Source organism: Chiloscyllium plagiosum, chromosome 29 (assembly GCF_004010195.1).
Source record: "Chiloscyllium plagiosum isolate BGI_BamShark_2017 chromosome 29, ASM401019v2, whole genome shotgun sequence".
NCBI classification, from domain to species: Eukaryota; Metazoa; Chordata; class Chondrichthyes; order Orectolobiformes; family Hemiscylliidae; genus Chiloscyllium; species Chiloscyllium plagiosum.
In genome coordinates, this window is record NC_057738.1 from 36,591,248 (window position 1) to 36,597,750 (window position 6,503).

A 6,503-nucleotide genomic window follows, 5' to 3' on the forward strand; every position below is an offset into this window, starting at 1 on the left:
TTAAAGCCTTCATAATATAAGACCATCATTCCTGGAATACATGAAGTGAAACATCTCCGAACTGCTTCCAATTTAATTATATCCTTTCTCAGGTAAGGAGACATAAGTAATCTCACACACACATGAGTTTACTTTTTGTTTTCTCAATGTTGAGAGTATTTGGAACTCTCTTCCCTGCAGAGCATTGGAGGCAGATATATTGAATATGTTTGAGGCACAGACAGAAGGTACATAAAGAATAATGGAGTCAAGGATTATCGGGGAATGGCAGAAGTGAGCAGTGTTGGGGAAATGCTGACAGTGGTTAAAAAAAATCACACTGCTCCAGCACATCCAGGAATATAATGCAAAATGAAATGATAATATCGATAAAATGTTAAGGGGAAATCCAAGATGGTGGCGATCTGGAAGGTCTGCTTTGTTGGGCTCTGCATCACAGCACGGGCAAAGTGGTTCCCTCACCCACTCCATCCCAGCCATTTACTTAAAATGCTTAGTTTTTGAAAGTTTTGAGAGTTGGCAGTTGTAGTAGCCTTAGTTTGTGTAGCTTTTAAGCTCTATGAGACTTTGTTTATTCATAATCAGTAATTCGAGTTCTTCCTCTCTCGAGTTCAAATGTTGCCACAGTGTGTTCTGGGTAATGATGTGCTTAAATGGTCTACCTGGAGCATTAAGGGGAGCCATTGGCCAGAAAAGAGGAAAAATTTACTTTTCACTATAGAAAATGACAATGTTGTCGAGGAAGATACAGAGACACTTGCATCTAGACTAGAAGAGATGGAGGTTCACAAGGAAGTAGTATTAGAAATACTACAGAGTGTGAAAATAGACAAGTCCCCTGGGCTGGATGGGATCTATGAGGAGAAAGTGAGGTCCGCAGATGCTGGAGATCAGAGCTGAAAATGTGTTGCTGGAAAAGCGCAGCAGGTCAGGCAGCATCCAGGGAACAGGAGAATCGACGTTTCGGGTCCTGAAGGGCTTATGCCCGAAACGTCGATTCTCCTGTTCCCTGGATGCTGCCTGACCTGCTGCGCTTTTCCAGCAACACATTTTCAGCCCGGATGGGATCTATCCTAGGATCCTGTGGGAAGCAAGGGAAGAGATTGCTGAGCCTTTGGCATTGATCTTCAAATCATCATTGTCTACAGGATTAGTGCCTGAGGACTGGAGGATAGCAAATGTGGTTCCCTTGTTCAAAAAGGGTAGTAGAGACAACCCTGGTAATTACAGACCAGGGAGTCTCACTTCAGTTGTTAGTAAAGTGTTGGAAAAGGTTAGAAGAGGTAGGATTTATAACCACCTAGAAAAGAATAATCTGATCAGGGACAGTCAGCATGGTTTTGTGAAGGTAGGTCGTGCCTAACGAATCTTATTGACTTTTTTGACAGGTAGATGAGGGTAAACCGGTTGATGTGATGTATATGGATTTCAGCAAGGGTAAACCGGTTGATGTGATGTATATGGATTTCAGCAAGGCGTTCGATAAGGTTCTCCACAGTAGGCTATTATACAAAATGCAGAGGAATGGGATTGTGGGAGACATAGCAGTTTGAATCAGTAATTGGCTTGCCGAAAGAAAATAGAGGGTTGTAGTTAATGGAACATGTTCATCTTCGTGTCCAGTTACTAGCGGCGTACCGCCAGGGTTGGTGTTGGGTCCACTGCTGTTGTCATTTTTATAAATGACCTGAATGAGAGCTTAGAAGGGTGGGTTAGTAAATTTGCAGATGACACTAAGGTAGGTGGAGTTGTGGCTAGTGACGAAGGATGCAATAGGTTGCAGAGAGACATAGATAGGATGCAGAGCTGGGCTGAGAGGTGGCAAATGGAGTTTAATGTGGACAAGTGTGAGGTGATACACTTTGGACGGAGTAATCAGAATGCAAAGTACTGGGCTAATGGTAAGATTCTTGGGAGTGCAGATGAGCAGAGAGATCTCGGTGTCCATGTACACAGAAAGTTGCCATCCAGATTGACAGGGTTGTTAAGAAGGCATACAGTGTTTTGGCCTTTAATAGAGGGATTGAGTTCCGGAACCAGGAGGTTATGCTGCAGCTGTACAAAGCTCTGGTACAGCCACATTTGCTTTGGAAAGGGTGCAGAGAAGATTTACAAGAATGTTGACTGGTATGGAAGGAATCTCTTATGAGGAAAGGCTGAGGGCCTTGAGGCCGTTCTCGTTAGAGAGAAGAAGGTTGAGAGGTGACTTAATAGAGACATATAAGACAATCAGAAGGTTAGATAGGGTGGACAGGAAGAGGAGAAAGTGAGGTCTGCAGATGCTAGAGATCAGAGCTGAAAATGTGTTGCTGGAAAAGCGCAGCAGGTCAGGCAGCATCCAGGGAACAGGAGAATCGACGTTTCGGGCACAAGCCCGAAACGTCGATTCTCCTGTTCCTTGGACAGGCAGAGCCTTTTTCCAAGTATGGGGGCAGCAAATACGAAGGGACACAACTTTAAAGTGAGGGGAGATAGGTATAAGACAGATGACAGAGGTAGTTTCTTTACTCAGAGAGTAGTAAGGGTATGGAATGCTTTGCCTGCAACGGTAGTAGATTCGCCAAGTTTAAGTGCATTTAAGTTGTCATTGGACAGGTATATGGACGTACATGGAATAGTGTAGGTGGTATGGGCTTCAGATTAGTATGACAGGGCGGCGCAACATCAGTACATCTGTACTGCGCTGTAATGTTCTATATTCTATGATCCGGCTTTTGAACAGACCACTCATATTAAAGTTGATCTTTCTCTGCATCTTCTCTGCAGCTTTAACACTATAATCTGCATTGTTTAATTACCCTGATGTACTTAAGTAAAAGCATGATTTGTGTGGTTAGCATGCAAAACAATACTTTTTGCTGTATCTCAGCACATAAGACAATAACAAATCAAATCACTGTAAAAACTCAAGTCTGACAGCATCTGGACTTGAAGTGCTTTCTCACCACAATGCCCTTTCTACAGAACCAAGGCTAAGTATTCTTTCTGCACTTAACCTGTCTCGCCCTTTAAATAACTTTCTAAACTTTTAGAAGATCTCTTCTTACTCTTCTAAACTCAAGATAAGCTCAGTCTCTTCGATCTCCCCTCACAGGACAGTCTCAGCATCCCAGAAATTAGTCCAGTGAATCTCCACTAAACTCTCACTTCATGGGTAGCATACCTTTCCTGAGGTAAGGGGACCGAAGCAGCACACTATACACCAGGTATCAGCCTTATCAAGGTCCTATGCGATTGATAAAAAGCAGTCTTTACTCCTATACTTAAATTCTCTTGCAATAAAAATCCAATATCCTATTTGCATTCTTAATTGTTGCTGCAACTATACATGAGCTTTCAGCGACATATGTATAAGGATGCTCTTGAACATCAAAACTTTCCAATTCGTGCACGTTTAAGAAATACCCAACACCTCAGATATCTCTTTTTGTGCAAGTTACAAAATTGAGAGATCACCAGCTGGAATATTTCGAGTAATTTCTGCTTTCGATTAGTTTTAGAGGAGGATCCAAGTACAATTTATCAATGTCCTCTTTTTCAATACTAAATAACATTGCACGATCTAATTATTTTTGGACAGTGTGAGAGGTCCTATATCTATTTTCATGTTATACAAAAAAAGCACAATTCCTAATTCTTAGCCAGTTATGACATAGAATGAAAGCAACTGATTTCACCAAGATGAATGGTTAGAAACAAAAAAAAATTGTTAAAGATGACCTCGGCAAAACAAACCTTAAAATGTTCATCAAAAGATTATGACTTGAAGGTGCCAGTGTTGAACTGGGGTGGGCAAAGCTAAAAATCACCTATCAGGTTACAGCCCAATAGGTTTATTTGGAAGCACTAGCTTTCGCAGCGTTATGAACCATCTGATGAAGGCGCTGCACTCCGAAAGCTAGTGCTTTCAAATAAACCTGTTGGACTGTAACCTCATGTTGTGTGATTTTTAATTCACAAGATTATGGCATACAGCCACGCAACTAGCAATTATATGGCAATTCAGAATAAAAAATCATAGGTATTCTTCAACTTTCTACACTGCAAGTGTCTCAAAAACAGCTCCAAAAAAGCACATGCCTACTTGGGGGGAAAAAAATACATAATTTCAGAACATAAAGCAATTGAAGAAAACAAACATACAAGCTGGGAAAAAAATTTGAAAAGGAAATTTAAAAGAACATTCCATGAAAATGTTATAACCGCAAGACATGGGAATTTGCACTTCCATTCAATGAGATTATGGCTGATCTGATAACCCCATACAATCAATTCCACTTTCCTGCTATTCCCCCATAAACTGAAATTCCCCTACTGATCAAAAATCTGTCTGTCTTGAACATGCTTAACAACCTAGGTTCAACAGCCCTCTGCAATAAAACACTCCACTTCCTCTTCTCAATATTAAATGACGGATCCTTCGGGTTGGTCCCTTCGTATAAAAATAAAATAACCACTTATGCTTTGGTACTGATCTTATACAGCTCTCCGGACTTGACAATTCCAAAGGTACGTGAACTTCCAAGGTGAAGAAATTCTTCCTCGCCTCAGTCCTAAAAGGTTTGCCCCTTATCAGGAGATTGTGGCCTCTGGTATTACAATAAGAACTAAAGAAAATATTTTGTAGATATGTTGCAATCAACCTGTAGAGGCATGTTATGACACACCTCTGAAGCAGGTGGGACTTGAATCAAGACCTTCTGGCTCAAAAGGTAGGGGCCATTGTTACTGCTATCACCCAGGTTCAGGTGATGGTAGTATAAACACACCGTATCGATTGCCCACTACATTCAAAAGGTGCATTGTTGCTGTGAAGTAAAGCTTTGCTAACAGGCAGTCTAATTTGGTTCGATTTCACAAGGAGGATCCATGTTTCATCACACCACTTTGACAGGTTGAAATGTGCATTAAATAGTAACTCAAAACAGCCTTAAAATAAAGATTAGTGAAATGCTGGAGATGTTTCCTTCAACTCACTATGCTGTCTATCAACTCTGCTCATCCAGAGTCACAGGACATTAAAGATTATGGTTTGAAGTTCCACAATTTGATGAGACATTACTTCACAACAGCCTAAATGATGCAGATTAAAGAGTTCAGTTTATAGCAACAGACAATTGCGTCATACCTGCTACAATAATGATTCAGTTATACAAATAAATCTTTGAGGGTAAGCAGTCAATTTCAAAATCCAAATTTTAATTGTCTTGGCCTCAGAAACAAAATCTGCTCATCTTTTTGCTTTAAAAAAAAATCACCTTTGCAATAATTCTCATCCTTATCCAAACACAGCCACAGCAGAAAATCAGAAGCACAGCAAGACAAGTATATTGCTTTCCCAGGCTGTAACCAGGTTTATGCTGCGGTATAGCAATGCACCCTGCATTCAGTCATTTCTCACAGTAAAAATGTGGGAAATTTAATGGACAGGTAGAAGTTTGGGTTTCAGTTTCCATGAATTTCATTCACTGTTGACAGTCAGCAAACAAGACATCAATGATTCTGTTCGCCAAACCATCCCATGGCATTGAGAAATCTATGGTTTGACAAATACATTATTTTGAAATGTCTCCAATAAATATTGATTCTAAACACTTCTAAAGCAGGAGATTACTATGGAATTTCAGGGATGCCAACATCTGGAACACAGTTACACGATGCTAGATTATTTTGAAAAGAAAAAGGCTACCATTTTTATGGGACTTTCCATGACCTCAAAGCACTTCACAGCCAATTAATTACTTTTGAAGCATTTTTATTTTTGTAATGTAGGAAATGTGACAACTGATTTTGTGATTTTAACTCGGTAGTAAATACTACCTGGGCACAGAGGAAAACTCTCACGCTCTTTTTCATGGGATCTTTTACATTCACTCCAACTGGGCGATAGGACCTCTGTTTAATGTGTCCATGAGAGTGCACCACTGGCGGGTAGGCTTGATTTTTTAAAATTCAAATGCTGGAGTGAGATGCAAATCTCCTGCCAAATGAACAAAGATACAAGGTCAGGTTTGTCAAGTTGGCTGTGCAGCCAACTCTACACAGCTCTCTTTCCCCCCCTCCAGGATACAAATGCTACAAGGAGGACAGAAAGGGAGGCAAGAGATGATGGGGATTGACCTTTTTGACAAGGGATAGCATTACAGCTGTGCTGAGGGAGGCTATTCCTGGAAATACACCCAGGGAAGTTATTTGGGTGGAACTGAGAAATAAGAAAGGGAATGATAACCTTACTGGGATTGTATTATAGACCCTTTAATGGTCAGAGGGAAATTGAGAAACACATTTGTAAGGAGAACTGTTATCTGGAAGAATAATAGGGTGGTTATGATAGGGGATTTTAACTTTCCAAACGTAGACTGGGACTGCCATAGTGTTAAGGGTTTAGATGGAGAGGAATTTGTTAAGTGTGTACACGAAAATTTTCTGATTCAGTATGTGGATGTACCTACTAGGGAAGGTGCAAAACTTGACCTACTCTTGGGAAATAAGGCAGGGCAGGT

At 40.7% G+C, this 6,503-nt stretch overlaps 1 protein-coding gene across 2 annotated transcripts in view; it reads right to left on the reverse strand.

Annotated features, from left to right (window-relative positions):
- Positions 1-6,503, reverse strand: part of trak1a (trafficking protein, kinesin binding 1a) — a 202,822-nt gene that overhangs the window by 124,916 nt on the left and 71,403 nt on the right. The window lies entirely within an intron of this gene.